Source organism: Falco cherrug, chromosome 12 (assembly GCF_023634085.1).
Source record: "Falco cherrug isolate bFalChe1 chromosome 12, bFalChe1.pri, whole genome shotgun sequence".
Classification (NCBI taxonomy): Eukaryota; Metazoa; Chordata; class Aves; order Falconiformes; family Falconidae; genus Falco; species Falco cherrug.
Genome location: NC_073708.1, coordinates 5,649,578 through 5,668,112, shown reverse-complemented (window position 1 = coordinate 5,668,112; position 18,535 = coordinate 5,649,578). Strand labels below are relative to the sequence as shown.

The 18,535-nt window shown below is 49.3% G+C and overlaps 1 protein-coding gene and 1 long non-coding RNA gene across 21 annotated transcripts in view; one reads left to right on the top strand and one right to left on the bottom strand.

The window, feature by feature from the left end:
* LOC114016956 (uncharacterized) overlaps window positions 1–18,535 on the bottom strand; it is a 70,771-nt gene continuing 52,236 nt past the window's right edge. For 6 of the 19 annotated variants that reach the window (XR_008734652.1, XR_008734655.1, XR_008734653.1 and 3 more), the window contains 4 exons: window positions 17,495–17,674; window positions 12,159–16,557; window positions 8,795–12,078; window positions 4,140–5,557 (listed from right to left, as the gene is read on the bottom strand). This is a non-coding gene — a long non-coding RNA (uncharacterized LOC114016956). Of the gene's footprint in view, window positions 2,651–2,992; window positions 3,748–4,139; window positions 5,558–6,977; window positions 7,935–8,794; window positions 12,079–12,158; window positions 16,558–17,494; window positions 17,675–18,535 lie in introns of those variants that run through there. The other 13 variants (XR_008734658.1, XR_008734657.1, XR_008734659.1 and 10 more) reach the window with 13 other exon arrangements.
* The window catches only part of TNR (tenascin R), an 85,354-nt gene that overhangs the window by 23,376 nt on the left and 43,443 nt on the right, over window positions 1–18,535 (top strand). The gene's annotated exons all lie outside the window — the stretch shown is intronic.

The window sequence follows — 18,535 nt, the reverse complement described above, 5'->3', positions numbered from 1 at the left end:
CTGCTTGCCACACACCACCAGCCAAGCCCCAGCCTGTCCCCCACCACTCCCCTACCCACCAGCCCAGTTACCCTGTCAGAGGAGTAAAATTAGATTGGTTCCACTTGACTTGTTCTTGACAAACCCATGTCAGTCGTTACTTTCTAACCTCATTATCTTCCAGGTTTGTACAAACTGATTGCTTAATGAGTTCCTCTTGCAAGCCTTCCTGTTTTGAAGCCTCTAACTCCAGGGGTTGCCCCACTTCAGCCCCCAGCTTGCCCTGGGCTCCTGCAGTGCTGGAGAAACACTGAATGCTTCCAGGGTTGGGTTGGCTCTGGCAGTACGCCCAAGGGAGATTTTGGGCAGCCCTGCCAACACCAGCACACCTGGCTGATCCAAACACCCTGGAAGGTCTTCTGCCCACTGAGTTGGGCTCCTGCCCAATATAATCATCCTGTCCTAATTAGCTGAGTGCAAGGAAAGGCTCAAGCAAAGCCCACTCTGAATCCTTTAGTTTTCCTCCTGCATTTAAGCAACATCCTTGGGCTTTCCTCAGCTCTCCCTCTCCTTCCTGTGCATTTACAAAAAGGTTTTGCCCAGCCTTAAAACAGCCAGTGCGCTGGAGCTCGTTCTGCACCTTCACATCTCCAACTTGTAGCTGCCCTGTTGTCCCCATCACCAGGTCTCTGGCCTCAGTTCCCCTTCTCTGCAGCTCTTCTTTGGGTCTGAGGTCCATCAGGTCTCTGCATCACTTCCCTCTTGTTCCTCTGCATCAGGATGGCTTGTTGTGGTGCCCCTAATGCATTCGCTTTAGATAATTGCCAGCTTCCCTGTGCTCTTTAGCCCTTAGATTATCCTCCCTAGAGATGCTACCTACTGGTTCCCTGAGATTTTTGCAGTGCATTATCCTTGCTCTGCTGTTCACGCTCCCTTTCTCTTGGCATTGTGGGATCCGCTATTTTGTGACTTATTTCCTGAAATTACCTTCCACTTCTTTCAGTCAGTTCTTCTCTGTTAGCCCAAATCAAGCCCAAAATAGCAGCTTTTCCAGTAGCTTTCTCCATCACTGGAAATGAGATGTTGCACTAACACACCCAGGGAACTGAATGGCTCTGTCCTGCTGTATCGCTCACCCCAGAGATGTCCATGGAGATGCCATTACCACCAGGCTCTGTCATGTAGAGGTACTTTGGGTTTGGAGAGTCCCTCACACCCATCCACCTCATTCTTCTACCTCACATGAAGTCTGTCCCACCAGCTGCACCCCTTTTAAGTTAACCACATTTGATGTAACCTGTTCCCCACCCCTTGCTAACCTTCAGGAAAAGCGGAACCCCATTTTCGGGACACTCCTTTCCTTCATTTTCCTTGCCTGCTTCTCCCCAGCAAGTCACGGAGGGTCCTATGTGTCCTACCAAGTCCCTGTTATTTAAGCCCTAGACTGAACAAGGTACTAAGATGTCTACATCAGCCTGTTTGTTTGCCATGCTCTGCCACACGTGTACAGAAACATTTGCCCTGTTATTTGCTTTCTTGTCCCTTTTCTGATCTCACCACTTATTTTTTTCCTGCCATTTGTTGGCATTTCTTCTGTTTGCCTTGCTGGCATGACAGGTGCCTTTCCTCATTCAGGGGATCCCAACCTCCCCCCAGCAAGGACTTCTCCATACACATCAAGAGCCTCTGGTTCCGCTGACCCCCAGCCCAACAGCAGATGAGAGCATTTCTCCACTCCTCACCCACAACCCAAGATGACAGGGAGCCTGTCTCCACCGGCCACCTCTCAGCTCATTTTCACCCAGAACTCCTCAAGACCTTTGCAATTCCACCCCTGCTTCCAGGAGACAGTTTAATGGGTTTAAAGTACCATCTGCATGTGTCCAAGAAGAAGGGGAGAAGTAGTGTCCTTCAAACGCTTAAGCACCTGTGAAATAAATAGAAGAGCTAATAAAAAAATATATTAAGGGTGAAAAAACTGGAAAAAGAGGAATACAGGAGATTGTACCAGCCTTGGAGATAACCTAGGGACATTTTTGTATCACGGAAAGTCCATTTTCAGTACAGATGGGACTTTTTCTTCTTAATCGCTTTCCCAACAGAAAGCCACCAAGTCACAATAACCTAACCCACCAAAGGACAAAGCAATTGCAAGTCCTTTCTCTGCTAGCTGGTTGCCAAATCAAACTCTGCTAGATAGGGGGGGTGGGGGCAAATACTCTACAACAGGTCTCCCAAAGGGAAAACAGGGAACGAGGGTGAAGGATAGGAGGGGAAATTGGAAAAGAAACACTGCCCAGCTGCAGGATGAACTTGTGCAGAGAGCCCTTAATAACTAACCAGCTCTGGCTGCCTGGGGAATTTAGTAGAAAAACTCCCATTTTTGTCATCACCAGCAACGCCAGCCCTGATAAATAACAAGCTGGAAAATTTGTGGGCACTCGTGTCCTAGAGACCAAGGAAGGCAATGGAGCCTTGAAGCAAAACTGGAAGAGTTGGCTTTCACATGCTGTTGCTTGGGAGGTTTGTACTGGGATGATGTCCCTCATCTCCAGTATAGGGCTGGCCAGGAAGCTCAGGAGGAGTTTGCCTGAGGATTTCAAGGGATCAGGATATTTGCTGGTCATTTTGAAGCAGAGCTGCTTATAGCTGCCTGATATAGGAGGAAAACCTGGAAAAAAGCCAGAGCAGAAGGGAAATAAAATGCAAAACCTGTGATAGTGCATGGGAAGGCACCAGCAACACAGAGCTGGAAAGGATCAACACTTTGTCCACCGGCCTTAATATAAAGCGTTTAAGCTGTCTGGAGCCTGCTTTCCTGCAGAGCTCTCTGCTCAGCCGGTCTTTAAGCGCAGGAACAATATTATCCACACTGAGAAATGCCCAGAGGCAAGGTGTCCCCCCAGCCCAGCCCCCCACATTTGCAGATTAGCAGCTGTGATTTCCCTTTAGGGGTGGCAAGATAAAGACAAGGAACTACAGTAAAGGTTGGGGGGAAAAAACTGAGGCTGACCTGATGCTGGCTGGAGAGGGAGACTCGGAGCAGGACTCCTTTTCCTAGTTAACGGAAATCCCATGGAGTAAGGGCTGATCTCTCTTTTTGCTCTCTGCCACCTTCTTTTCACTAAGTTCCCCCAGTCTGGTGTCTTCAGAGCTTCTGGGCAGCAGCCAAAGCCCCTCCAGGCTCCGTGGTCACGCAGGTGACTTTGGCCAGGAAGACAAACCTGGGTGCTGGGGTGAGCGCTGGCTGCAGTAAGGCTTGGTGCTATGGGGTGAGCTGTTGTGCTGGGACCAGAGGCACTGGGGTCTCTACAGCAATGGGACCAGCTCCTGATGGCATTGCATCCTCACACCTCATCACAGGGACACAACCTGCCACTACCGAGGGATTAGTCAGCCTTGAAGTGTGGCAGGAGGATGGAAAACCAGTAATAAGCATATGGTCATCCCCCAGGGAGCTGGCTCCAGCCACAGCTGGTTGTCCCAAGCCTGCAGAGATCACATTAGCATGGAAAGGCACAGCAAAAATAATTTTTTTTCAAAAAAAAAAAAAAAGAATCAACCTTTTCAGGCATTGCATGCTTGCTTTGATCATGCCCTGTGCTCAGCAGCCTTACCCCACATAAGCCCAGCCACCCAGGCCAGCAGCCTGCTGCCAAAGGGAAAAGTCCATAAACATCCCACATGCCCTGCTGCATCTCTCCAGTGTTTCCCCCTCTGCCCAAGCTTGTGAGGGTATCGGCATCTGGGCATAACCTCAGGATGTTGCTGAAATAGTTGGAGAGAAAAGAAAATAAAAAGGGAGATAAAAATTCCCATTATGCAAGAGAAGAAACAGTGTTATTTTGGCTTCTGTAGATGCCCAGCTGTCAGTGCACACTGTTCTAGCTCCCTGAGAAACGGTACCTTGTGGGGAAAATCCTACAGGATGCAATAGCAATGCAGCTAATGGAGTTACCCTGAAACCTGCAGGATTTAATAGCTCGGGATGCTCTTTCTAATAGTGGCTTTAACCATCCAATGTGTTTTTCTTTATGGCAGGGGGAATTATTCTTGCCCTTTCATAGAGCACGAGCCACAAAAACCTGTAAGAAAGCCATTTTCTATTAAGCCCTGTATTGCTTTCAAGGGGGTAAAAAAGCCAGGAAATGAAACTCAAGTGAAGTTTCCCCAAAGTTATAGTTTCTTTTTAATTCTTAAAGTCTTACAAGGATTTGAGAGTTGGACTCTGCACGCTTGGCATCCATGGTCATTTAGTTTGGAATGAAATCCAGGCATGTCACAGCCAAGGAGCTCATGGGTCTCACCAGGACCCAGCTTTGGGCTGAACCCAAATGTACATGTTCAGCCCAGGGTTCGCCAGGCAAACAAATTGAGTTTTCACGGTCGTTGCTGTGGTATCAGAGTAGTGAGAAGTCTTGACTGAGTGTTTTATAAAACAATTTGTAAGCAGTGGGCAAAAATCGTCTATTGGCATCCATGTGAAAACTGGGAGTCAAACTGGCTGCTGTGGGAACAGGCTGCTGCAAGCTCTGGTTCTCCTTTCCCCTCACCTTCCTGGATGACTGTGCCAAAGCCACCAGTGGCGACGTCGCCTCCACACCGATTTGTTGCTGGTGTTGTAGAAATTAAAGACGTGCTCTTTTCAACTCTGAGAAGGTACACTCAGCTGCTGTAGATTTCCATGATGGGCATTGCTCACCCTGTGCCTGCACAGATGCGTGTGCATTCACTCCTCCCCCGGGGTGTAAGTTTTCACTTCACCTACTTGTCCAAAATGTTGCCGTTTGATTTCTTGTCGACTCTTGGACTGCTCAGAGATGTGGGATCTGCTGAGAGAGCTGTGGTGAAGAGCTTGGAAGAAGGGGAGAAAGGGGGTCCTCTGATCCAAAGGAAGAGTCCTGCAGAGATGGGCCTGCCTTGTCCAGGTCCTGCAGCATTACAGGTGCCCTCATGGAGTGTGGCATGGTGGCACACATGGTGGGGTGACATCTCTTGCTTAGAGCTGCTCAGTGGGGTTAAAGCTGAGCAGTCACCTCAGTCACACACAGAGACCCCCTCCAAGGGATGCTCTTTGCAGCCTCCTCACTTAGGAATATAAAACAGATGTCACAGCAAGGTCCTGGGGACCTGACACCATCCTGCTAGCACCACGACCAGCCTGCAGCACCAAGCAGAGATACCAGGGGTGCAGGCAGCTGTGCCACAACCCTGCCTGCAGCCAGTGTGAATGGGGTAGAGACACCACAGAAGCTGGTTTTGGTACAGCCAAGGCAACCTGGCTGCCCTTGGCCACTTCTGCCTCTTGGGGAACATGATTTTCCCCACCTGAATGGCACAAAGCACCAGTGAGACACAGGGGCTGCAGAGCACCTATCGGTGCCAGGATATACCTTACGTGCAGCTGGGGGAAGAGCATCCAAACGCTGCTGATGAGCCCAGGACCATGATGTCAGCTCCCACAGCAGACAAACACCAGGACTGGATTCATGAGCCATTTCACCTGGGCATCAGCCCAGTCTGAGTCAGTCTTCAGGCAAGCAGCAGCAGTCCTGACATTGCACAGTCAGGGTTGGGTCTAAAAATAAAATTATAAAGGAAAAAAAATTATATTCTTAGCTCCAGCCCTGTTCCAGAGCCCCCCAGGGGACACTGAGATTGAGAGGAGATGGCAAAGTCCAGGAGGTTGGAAGCACAGCTCTGGGCTGAACGTGCTGGGTGTGCAGCAACATCAGCTGCATTTCACAACAGAGAGGGAGCTCCCCATGACACCATCTCCTGCCCTCATTTTTAGGGAGGAAAGAAAAATGAAGCAAAGGAAGCATCCAAAAGGCCACGCCAAGTCCCAGGTAGCCGGTGCATAAGGCTGTGACCACCACGCTGTAAATCCTCACCCACATCCCTTGGTTTTTGTGCTGTTGCCACCTCCCTTGCAGGCTCGGCCGCGCTCTCTGGAGCAGCGTATTTGGGTAATTTATTCTCCCCTGGCAAGCTCAGCTCGTGGGTAGCATCTGGCTCTCTGCAAAGGTCACTCTGTTTTCTTAGCATCAGCCTTCCAGCCTGGTTTGGCAGCAGGACCCCGAGACTCACCAAAAACCTGGCTTTGCAGCCCTCCCCTTAAACAGAATAAGGTTACTCAGAAAACAAGTTACCCTGAAACATGGCTCAAGAGATTTCCTTTAAAATAGATATTCAGGCTTCAAGGCCATTTTCCAACTAAAACCATACGAAGCTTAACTTCAGACAGGTTTGGGAGCTGCTCTGATGTGCCTCAGTTTGCCTTTGCCAACCAACACGTTGCTCCAGCAGCCAGACCCGGACTGAAGCCAGGAGCTGGAGCAGTGCCCGCAGGATGCTCCACTGCCCTCAACAGGGCTCACAGACACGTTGCCTATTGCCTGTGATCAGATTTGCTCCCTCAGTGTCTTAACTTGTCCCAGGTCCCATTTTTCTGTGCAATTTGCAATATGGGATGGCTCCTTCCAGCAGCCACAGTACTGCCTCCCAGCCCTGGAAAGCAGGGACTTCCACAACTGATACACTTTTATGGACATTTAAGATTTTATTTAAGTTCCTGATGTCATGGAAGATAGAAAAAATATTTTTTAACATGCCAAGAAAGGCTGACATGAAATGCAGGTGAGTTTCCTTCACCTATCCCCACCCCCTAGAAAAATAAAACCAAAACATTTAAAGTAGTTATAAGAAAGAATTTTTTTTTTTATGAGGGTGCCTAAACACTGGCATAGGTTGCCCAGAGAGGTGGCAGATGTCCCACCCCTAGAAACATTCAAGGTCAGGTTTGGATGGGGCTCTGAGCAACCTGATCTAGTTGAAGATGTCCCTGCTCATAGCAGAGGGGCTGGACTAGATGGCCTTTAAAGCTCCCTTCCCACCCAAACCATCCTATGAAAACCTTATGCTAACAAGAACATCACTACACACCTGAAGCCAGAGGTGTGCAAGCACAGCAGAGCCACTGTCAGATGAATGTCCCTGTTGACATCAGCACTTTCTACTTAAGCTTCTTGGGCTCTCCAAACTAGCAAAACTCTTTGTTTTCAGAGTCAGCTCAACATGAACTTGCATAAGCAGGTCTGCTGCGGGATGGATGGACCCACCATGGGTGCACCCATGGCCACAGTCCGATGTTGAAGCATTGCCAGAGTCAGGTAACAAGTCATCATCTCTCCTATGTCTCCAAAGCCTACATGCATCTCTCACCGCCACAAATAAATCTCCAGGCTTTTTCAGAGTTGGATTTGTAACACCGAAGCCTCAGGTTGCGTGTACTCAAGTGTTCCATGGGAATTCAAAGGTCACTGGAGTGCTTTTGAAAAAATATTACTTAAGCTCCTCTGAAAAGCAGGTACTTCAGTGGGGGCTTGATCAGGTTTATAATCACGTACGGAAGCATTATCCCATGATTTTAGTCTAGCAAAAATGCAAAACATGATACCCAGCAAGGAAAAAACAGAGTTTGAGTTGCTGATGGGGTTTTAAGTCAGTTCAGGGAGAGGGAGCATGGCAGCTGAAGGGAAGCAGTTCCACGGCCAAGCATCCAGCAGCTCTCCCCATCCAGATGCACTGCATCTAGCTGGAACGAGACCTCTCTTCCAGCTTTAAGAGCCACACTCATCACTTCCCAGGGCAAATCTCCAAGCAAAGCACTCAGAAGAAGCCTTAGGGCACACTGATTACATTTGCCTAACTTGCTCAGGGCAGAGGTTTCCAGTGTAACCAGTAACCCCAAGCAAGGGCAGCCCTTTTGCACTGGGAGCAGGGCAGCAGGCACAGAGCATCGACTGATTCCCCACTGCCTGTAAGACACTTGTCCCTGTGCCCATGGTTGCACTGCATCCCAAGATGCTTTCCAGAGGTGCTCCCACCTTCACTGTCTGACCAGCTCTTCCAGCAGTTTTCACTCAGACCCAGCAAATGCAGAGCAGCTTTGTCTAAAGACAAATAAATTTTAAAAACCCTCAGAAGGCCATTATAAAAACCATATACCCGCTGGATAACCCTGGCTGCAGCTGTGCCAGCTCAGGGCTGTGTGCTCTAATTACTCTGGAAATCACTGATTTACCTGCAAAATTTCAAAACCAGAACAAACCCTTGATCTTTTTTTTTTTTAAAAAGAAACAGTTGTGCCTCCTGGCTTTTGCAAACAAAGAGCATTTTACTGCATTCAGCTGTTCTCCAAGTTTGGTTTAGATGATGCTAAAGTCTGTGTGCTCCAAGGCGCCCATGTTTAGGTCAGCAGGAAGGCTTGTGGGTCACCCAGGAGGGGTAGAAAAGCCTGTGACAGGCACTGGCAGGCTCAGAGCTGCAGGAGTGGCCCAGAGGAGATACCAAAGCAGCTCAGAGACAGAGCATCACCTGGGCACACAGGGAAGTCCTGGCATGAACCAAGCCCACCTCAAACCCACTGATAGGAAATACAGGGCAGGGAGCCAGGTGAGGTAATGAGACCTTCCCACCCTGTCTTCTCCCACCCCATGCTTGAGAGCCAGCTCTGAGGAGCTTAAGATTCAATGTTTATTTTTAAATAGCATTCTTCTCAGGGTGTAAATACTTAAAGAAAATACTTGAACCCCCTCCAAACACATGGCTTTCTTTACAATTAATTGCTTGGCCCATTTAGCATCCCAACTTTGCTTAGAGCAAGGGATCCACCACACATTAAAAAAAAAAAGTTTACATCAAAAAAAAAAGAAAGTTTACATCTTTATATATGCATGAGACACAGAGGACCACACAGGGCACACACTGTAGAGAAGGAAGAACTGCAGAAAAATCAACACAACAAGCACACCTGAACTCCGGAGCACAGGACTCAGGTCACAGAAGATCAATGTGTTTCCTCCTCCAAGGCCACAGGCAACGTTCAGGCTTCTCAGGGGCCAACACGTGGCAGAGCAACAGCATGTTAATGCACATACTGGAACAAGACAGAAGTAGCACTCCAGGATCTTCTGGTATTTCTTCCACCTGGTATCAAAAGGCAGCACTGCCACAGGCACCCCACCAGACTTCCATGTTCCTCATGGAAGCACAGTCCTTACAGAAAAAGTCAGCTCCCTGTCTTCTCCCTCTTAGCTATATCTCCTATCTATCTAGAGCATCACTAACCACACTTAGTGTCCACCCAGCACCACAAAACCCCCAGCCCCATCCTTACCATAGATACTCTGCTCCTGAGCTGATACAAACAAGCAAGAACTCAGCAGAGCCACATGGACCTAAAAGGAGTTGATCAGCCAACCTAATTACTTATGGCTGGTACCACCCCTGTAATTAGCCATCTCACCTGTGAGAGCTGCAGCAGCTTTAGAAAGGAGAAACACAGGGTGAAGGAGATGGAATTTCAAAATAACTATCAACAACGCTTGGCATTCCTTTGGTTTCTCCAGAACAGCCAAGGCAGGTGTGTATCTAGCAGACTAGATCCCCTGCCAGGAAACATAATCATATATGAGAATGATTATAATGACTTGCAAGCAGAAAACCTTCCATCGGAGCATGCTGCAGCACCGTACAAGCCGTAATGAGTGAAAGCCCCTCTGCAAGGCACACCAGAACACCACAGGTGAAACACCAACCATGCCTTGGCTTTAGGGCACCCACCTATTTGGGCAGGAGGAGATCTGAGCTGCTCTGGCCTGGCCCTGGCCACATGGTGTTGGCCTCAGTCCAAGGAGGCAATTTGTGATGAAAGCCCAGAACCTGGCAGCAGAGCTCGTCACATCCACGTGCTGCATGAAAAGCAACATGATTTTTTTTTTCCCAGAGCCCTGCAAAACCAAATATTAGACAAAAATACATGTGAAGCTGCTATTGATCTTCCAGCCAAGCTTTGTGTTAAAAGAACATTCTTTTCTACTTACTTCACTTAAAAAAGAAAATGAGGTATCAGAGACATCACAGCTCAATTTTATCTCCTACAGACCAGCCAAACACCATGTTAGAGGTTGGCAAGGCCAGCCAAGATAGGAAGAGAACCCACCCAAATTTCAGTGTGACCAGATTGTAAAATTAATCTTTTTCCGTAGTTTTGGCAGTGGAGTTGTCCCTGTCACCTGCCCAGCTGAGCACACGTCTGAGAAGTCTGTTACAAGGCTTTCTGTTTCCCTTCCTCACATGCATTTTAGCGGAGTATTTTGGACTTTGTGGAAGAGAAGTGTTCTATAGGTAATCCCACCAGAGTACAAGGACTTTGGGTAATTAAATATCTATCTAGAGTGGAAAATTAGACTGGCACCTCTGCAGAGAAACAGATTTCCACCAGCTCATGGTACTGTTCATTAGGCTGTCATCTCAGCATTTCATAGGGAGCTAGCCCTATGTTATCCCCATTTTTCAAAGGGGTTAAGCAGCAGTGCACCAGCAAGATGTATCCATGGCAAAAGAGCATGGCCAGGGTCAGGGTGGGGGTGAAATGCCTGACTGCTGCCGCCCACCCTATCCACTCAGCCACATCAAATGAATGAATTATATCCCAAAAGGTAAAACAATTGCTCCAAAATGGAAATGGCTGTGCCAGAACACCAGCCTGCTTGAAAGCCTCATGGTGACCTACTCCAGAAGGACGCCCTAACCCACAGCAAAACCCAGCTGGGGACATCATACTCATGTGCAAGTCGTTGTCCCCCTCTCAAGGAGGACCACCCTGAAATGTCAGTGGATCTGTTCCTTGCAGCAAGGAACCACCCAAGCCTGTTCCCAGGTGGGATCCTTGCCTTGCCAGTTGAGTGAATAGAGTGTTTTCTGCTGTTTCCCATTCATTTTCCCATGCAGAGCTTCTTGCACAAATCTCTCAAAAGCTTCAACCCCTTTCTCCTACTGCAACAATTTGAACTTCACTAGAACCACAGAGGTCCCACCAGTCTTACCATGATGCATCTCAAGCCTTCCCAGCTGGTGGCCTCACCAGCAGTTTTCCAGGGATGCCTAGCTTCCAGACTCAACAAAAGAGCCCCATCCTCTGAAGTGCCATCCTCCCTGCCCTGCTCAGCAGTCACAGCTTGGAGTTACAGGTAGTGGAGGCACCACAGTGCCTAATGCCTCTGATTTTGAAGAGAAAATTGCAGCTGTGTAGCCCTCATCGCATGGCCCGTTGCAGGCTGGTGGTGGGTGGGAGTAGCCAGGGAGAGGCCAGGTCCAGCCATACACCAAGACATCCCTCTGAACACTGTCCTATTTGCTCTGTTTAAAGTGCATAAGAAGCAGTCCATGTCCAACTCAATTAGCAGGTTGAGTCTGCCTAATTTGACAGGGCTGTCCTGCTCCCAGCAGGCATCAAGGGGCGTTTGCTCCTCACTTTCTGCAGGAATAGGTTGCAGCCAATAATTCCTTGCTTTCAAATTGCTACGCTCCAACTCTGCAAATATTTTTTGGCCGTTTCCCGTCTTCCCACAGTGCTGCAATTGCTGCCCAAGTGATCTCGTTTCTCAGTTCAGCAAGCCCTGCTCGGATGGCTGCAGTGTGTTATTTATCATTATTTATCTATCCATTCCATAAGAAGTGAAGGAGGGCAGCAAAGGCAGGCACAGAAGTGTGTTTCAACTGACTGTGGTTAATTTTGGATTAGAGATTGTCAGAGTCTCCGAAATACGAGGTGCTGAGCCAGCCTTCTGGGACATTGGGGACCACAGAAGTCAACCTGAAGATGAATTTTGACCCGTCCATGAAAAGGGTTACATCACATCACTGCCTGTCACAGGCCTGAAGGGGTCTCCTTCATGCTGAGTCTTACATCTCCACACAGTTCTTCAGCATAAAAACAGCCTTAAAATTGATTTTAAGTGCTCGCTGGTGAACTGTCTAACCCCAACACTTACAATACTAGTGGGAGAACTAAAGCGAGCAAAACCAAGCTCTAGCTTAAAAAACATCACAAAGCAGTGGGCTTGCCTCCAAGCTCCCATGCCCTGCACCAGCTCCAGGCTCAATGAAATTATGTTCCACACTTATATCCACTCCTTAATGAGGTACTTACCTATTATAGGGCAGTAAAACCCCAACCTGACTCAGATCTTTGGCTGGTGCAAGCCCACATTGACTGCAGCTGTTTTCCCTTCCCAAGGATCTTGGGCTTCCCTGCAACAAAAGCGCTGAGGCTATTTCCAGTTCTTCCCCAGGGATGTAAAATGGGGAGAGATACAGATTTTCCCACTCACCTTCGTTAATACGGTAGCCCAGGTCTTCCGCCAAAGTACAACAGAAACAAATCTATTTTTAACCAAACCGCTCCAGTAGAAGCCTTCAAGACCTGCTATAAAAATGACTGAAGAATATTATCTCTGGCATACCTTGATTAAAGCCATTTTATATTCCTCCAGAGGCACTGGGGGGTCTGTGCAGGCACCCAGCCAGCTCCTCAGACCCAGACGTGTCTGTGGCAGCTACCCCAGCTGTCAGGAAGGTATAACCTAAGGAAATCTAGGATTTGGACTGCACATCTCGGCATTACTTGTTGTAGAGGGTTCCCATCCTAAAAGCCCAGCCCAGCTCTGTCCTACCCCTGTGAGCCCCTCTCGCTACCTGGGGCAGACAGGCTCTCGAGGCTTAGGAGAGCCCTGAACCACCATGGCCTCCAAGGCTGGGTGGGTGATCACAGTCCTCCTCTCCCCTATCCCCCCTTGCCCTTTTTCCAGAGCCCAAAACTGAGCCCCTGGAATATTAAGCAATCTGGAGTCTCAGCTTGTTCTTTGGGAAGGTGCACGTTTTTTTCTTAGCTGTTGTGAAAGCAGTTTTTAAGAGCATCAGGGCAGAGAGGCAGGGGGGGATTCTCCCCTTTCTTTTGGCTCCCTAAAGAGACCCACTTGCAGCCCTTATTTTCCTACCTCCACATCCTGAGATGTCAAAAGAGGGAGGACGAGGGCCAAACCCACTGGCTGGGCTGCCCCCCTGCTATGGCTGTTAGGGTCAAAGGGATGGCAAACTGGGGAGAGGAGGGGATGCGACCACCTCACGTAACGCCGTTGTAACAGCAGCACAAATTGCAAAGGGAAATCCTTGCTCCCAGCGCTGCACAAGGATGACCAGGGGTGATTTAGCTGGTCATTTCCAACATCCCATCTTTCCTGGGGGATCCACCTGCGGGCAATGCCACATGCTCTTTGGGAAGCATGCTTGCAGCCAAAAAAGATGTTTCAGAGGAGGACCTGTCCCTACCAAGGGAAGGATGAGGGGCACTGTCCTGGGGTGGGGGAGCCACATCTCCAGCATCAGGCTGGACCGGGGCTGGTGGGTAGGTCAGGGTGCAGCATCCTGGTGTTGGGGTGGTGGGTACGCGTGCGCCAACCCAGGGCTATAGGTCTCCTCTTGGCCATATGTCCCTGACACGCATTAACCTGGGGAGCTTTCCTAAACACAGCACCACCAGTGCGTCTCTTTCCCCCTGCAGTGCCTGGAAATGCTGCCTCCTCTCCGTACACGCACGTGTGGCTCATCAGAAGTGAGAAAAGCCCCAGATTAACCTATCTGACACAACAGAGCCTGTCACTGCCTGCCCTGCCTTCCTCTGCGGGAGCAAGCACCCGTCATCCCATTCACCACCTGGAAGGAGGAATACATCCAGGATGTGTCAAACCCAGACCAGCTGCCTGGGTCAGAAAAAAACAGTTATTACTGCAAACTCTATATACATTATTTATCAAATGAAGTCTCTGCAGCAGGACCACAATTCATTACTCCACTCTGGCTTTCTCGTGCTCCCTTCAGCTGTCTTTTCAATGGGAAATGATAGAAAACATTTGCAGGCTCCTTGTGGTCACTGCTGCAAGGCTGTTCCCCTCCTGAGGAGACCCTGTAGGTCACCAAGAGGGGCCTGGGACAAGCTTTGCCCAAGCAAAATCATCAGCCAGCCCCACCGCAGCAACTTTGCTCCAGCCCCAAATCCATTGCACAAGTACCTACTGCTGCTCTGAATATTCCGGGTGAAATGACAGTGGGAAGGGGAGTAGAAAATACCAATTACTGGAGGGTTCGAACAGCACAAACCCTGGTGCTACCTGCCAGGTTGCATATGCGTGTAAATCAGCTGTAAGATGTGATTTAGTTTGAGCAACATATTAAAAAGCAAGGAAAATCTGATTTTTTTCTAGTGGAGGGGGGGTGCGTTATAAAGCAGGTGGGGGAAAGCCACAGCATGCACAACCCTGATCACATGGCCCTGACCTCTGCTTCATCCCCACAGTGTAAAAATACACATGTGGGGGGAAAACAAATGCAAAAACACACCAGATGAGCATTTCTTTTCCATTCCCCTGACTTCGGGTCAGGTATAAATGACTAGGCAAACCAAAAAGCAAGTTAAAAAAACTGTGCTCATTTGACTTCAGCAGGTGGCTTTGCTTTCACTGAAAGCAAACTGAGTTCCTGGGTGCTCTTGCTCAGAGTTCCTGGGGAAAAATGCAGCAATCCCCTAATTATGGTTAAAAAAAGCCATGATAATAGCGGGGATTTTCCTCTCCTGGTCTGCAGTGCTGTTATCCATTTAAACGTGGTCGCGCCGGCAGCATTCAGAGATTATACAGGGCAATGGAGGTTGCAGCACATCAGATTTCTTCAACATGACTTTCTACTTCGTCGCACACTCCTTCATCTCCATCACACCGTATGCTCAATCTGTGGCAGGGGTAATGGGTGGCAGCATTTTGGCGATGGAGCATCCCAAGCTGGGCCGTTTTCATTTGCTTCAACTAAGCCCTGAGGAGGTCCGGGTTGACTCGTAGACTCTAATGCAACATGACAGCCAAGCATTGGCTACACGAGCACGAGGGCTTGCTGCTGGCACCCAAGCTGAGTGCTGGGAGCAAACGGGAAAAAAAAAAGCCTCGTGCCCACAGCTGAGAACAATCCGAATCCCACCCGCTGGTTATGGGCTGTGAGTTCACAGCATAATTGAGGTGGGATCAATTAACCGTGGAGGCTCTCATGCTTGGTTTTCCCCATGCTGGAGGATGACCGGGAGGATCACCACCCTGACTGCCTATGCATGGATGGGCAGAAAGTGGGATGCCGCTGAGGGGGGAGTGGGAAGGGTTGGCAAAGCCATGGCTGTTAGAGAGGGAGGAGAAAGGAGATTTGACTGTCCTGGGCAGCAGCACCTCTGCAGTATTGTGCCTGCAGGATCCACGCCACGCCCACATTCAGCTGGGTCCTACGTTACCCTCCAAAATTAATTACTGGTGCCCCTGCTGAAGATAAAACTGAAATCATATTTATTTTTGCGCTTACATTCCAGTTGTCGTGTAATTAAGTACTGCCACGTAATTAAAGAGGATTTAGAGGCTGTTTACGCCCTGCAATGCTCCATAATTACAGCTAATTCCTCCTTTACGGCTTCCAAGCATCTCCGGTGGAGCTCCGGGAGCCGCCAGGGCAGGCAGAGCGGCTGTCGTGGGGCTCAGAAATGCGTGCACAGCTTTAACGCTGAATGGTGGCATCTCAGAAAGGCCTGGCCCCATCCCAATATCTTCCTTTAGCAGTTTAATCTCTCCCTAGGCATGGGGCAGGAGCGATACCCCCAGGAGCATCATTATGGGCAAACGGTGATGCAAGGGAGAGCAGCAGCAGGAGCCATCCCAGCCTCTGCCCCCAAGCTCTCCCTGGTAAAACTGCTGTAACTCCCAGAGACACTGCATAAGGATTAAATAAACCATTCTGCAACAGAGAGGGCTGCTGAGGGGTGATTTATTTCATAACTGAGTGTGAATAAATATATGCTGTGCAGTGCAGGACGTGATGACCTTTCATGGGTAGGGAGTCCCAAGGGACAGGGCTGTCCCAGCAGTGGGGCAGGCGAGGCCATCTCCAACAGACATCAAATCTTAGTGCTCAGAGAGCTGGGCTACGAAATATTCACCTGCCACAACTCAAATCATACATCCAGCCTTGTAAGTAGGCATGGAAGGGCTCAGCTTTAGCAGCCAGCAACTCCCATTAGGACCTGGGAGTCCAGGTGCCACTTGACCGGGGTGTTACATATAGACCCAGAAGGGAACGCCGTCACCCTCCTGCAGGACACCGGACACCATGTTGGTGTTAAAGGATGGAGAGAAGCATCTAACCATGAGCCATGACATGCTGCACCGTGGGTTTGCAGTCTGCACCTGCATCTCAACGTCACCCACGGAGCGCTGGGGCCAGTCACAGCAAAGAGGTACGGGCAGTAGCCAGGCCACTGCCCAAGCCCACTGTTAACCGCCTTTATTACAAAATTAGGCATCCACCTTGGCTTTCATTGCACAGTTAGGTGTCCACCTTTGCAAGCTGGTCATACAAGTGAATTTTGCACCGAGCAAGTGTTTTTCATGGTGTGTGGTTCAGCGCAGTCGCTTCGAAGGGAGAGCTGATAACGTACCTGCTGCTGCCTGAAAATATATATATAAATTAAGACAGGCAGCGTCACAAATTGCTCAGTAAAATGCTGGGATGGGCTTGGATTAGAGCTGGCACCCTTGTGAAAATGAGACTTAGCCTGGTGACTCCCCAGGCTTCACAGGGGAGCAGGTCGGAGGCAGCGGCTGAATGAGACGATGTGAAGCCAGACACGCTGCATCCCGGCTGCACCTGTTAATGGGAAAATGAAATGAGATTCCCCCAAAACCTTTGCGCTAAGCCACTGCCTGCTTTCCTGTGGGAGCTTATAGAGACTATTGATATATGTCGTGGCAATTGAATAAAAGAATATGTAATGAAAGCAAGATATAACGTAGGCTGCAATCATAGAGGCGTACATGAATTATTAAGCTGGCAGCATTTGCAGTCAGTTGGGGGGAACTATAGATTTCTTCCTCCACATATGGTTAGGGAACGCTGGTAAAAGCATCGAAGTATTTCATCCTTAAATATGTTATTAGTCAGTGGGGTGAAAATCGTTCTCTCTCTGAGGGCTGCTTGGTGGTGGCGTGAAATGACTCGGTTGGGTTTCTCCGGCGCCGTGCAGGTGTCACCTGCTGGTCCTCAGCTCCAGCCCCATGAGTCCACAAGGTCTGACCTTCAGCTAACCAGTGTTATGAGGAGACATGATGCTTTGCTCCTCGAAGCTTTCCATCTCCTTTAATTCTCCCAAAAGCCTGCAACAGGCTGCGTTGTGAGGGAAGACGAGGTTTGCAGTTAGGCAGAGGGTGCAGAAGGGGTTGATCAGGGAGAGGGCTCTGTGTGCTTGCACGTAGCAAGGACCTGCATTCTGCCACAAAGCCCAAGGAACTAATGCAAGGAAAACCCTTTTAAACAGACAAGTTATACATCAGTAGGTTAGTAATAACTGGGAGCAAGTGCTCTTCCCTACAGAAAGCTGCAGGAGGGAATTGGGTCTGCCGGACAGGCTGCATCTCTACATCTGCTCAGGAGAGTCCTTCTGGGGCAAATCAGCCTCAATGACACCGAATCTGCAGCAGTTTCAAGCTGCTGAGGAGCTAAGCCAATTATTTCCACTATTTCTCAGTTAGCAACTTGCAACGTAAGTGCTTTCCAGTGAGATGGGCAAACCGCAAGAGTTTCTCACCAGATCACAAAGCAAAGCAGAAGCAAGACGTGTGCCTGCCCGTGCATACATCCCCACCTGCCATGGCTGGAGGACTGTGGCACCCAGGAGCGATTTCAGCGTAGAGCCAGTACCGATGCTGATGCACGGGAGTGATGGGTTGCTCTAAACCAGCGAGTACCGCAGCCTCTTTTGGGAGGTCTAAAAAGAAAAAAACAGAGATGGGCTTCAGAGGTTCCAATCCACCTCGGTTTGCCAGCTGTGTGGTCCCTTTGGAATGGAAGGTGTACGGTGGGAAGCTGACCAGAGACATCACAGAGCTGAATTTCCTTCCCTGTGAGCCCAGCCAGTGGGAGCAAAGCACCTCGCCATAGCATGGAGCAGCCACCCTCTGCACTGAGTGCTTGGGTACCTCCAGGGGGGTTTGGGGAGACTTGAAAACTGTCCATCAGGGGGTCTTTTGCCTTATGGGAAACCTCCAACACACTTTTCAACATAAACCCCCAAATAATACACTCGGAGGCTGCCTGCCTGCTTCACGCACCACCATGCCCCGGGCTCGCTCCCACCATCAGCAGCAGTTGGGAGCAAATCCGTCACGGCGGTCTGGCTCCTGCCAGCCGAGCTCTGGCAGGGAACACATCACAGCTCCAATGAGCCAGCCCCGACACAGCTCGGGGACCGCTGGGTGTCAGCTAATATCTGCCTGCTCCTGCTGTGCTGGGGAAGCAGGCAGCGAACTCCGTTTCTCAATGGTTTGTTGGTTGGTATTATGGATGGATGCTGGTGTGAGCTCCAAATAGATCCGATTTTCCAATTTGCCATCTGCACCAAAAGCAGGGTCTGTGGTTCATCCAGTGTTCAGGAAAGCAGAATGCAATAAATGCATGAAATGCGTATATGTACACATATATTTCTATGTGCTCTGGGTAGATTAAAATGTTTCTCACCCAAAACAAAAACATTCACTTCATTTTCACACCTTTAGTGACTACAAAAACAATTCAATGTTTAGTGACTTCAAAAATATTTTAATAAACAATATCTGGCTGGAGAAACAAA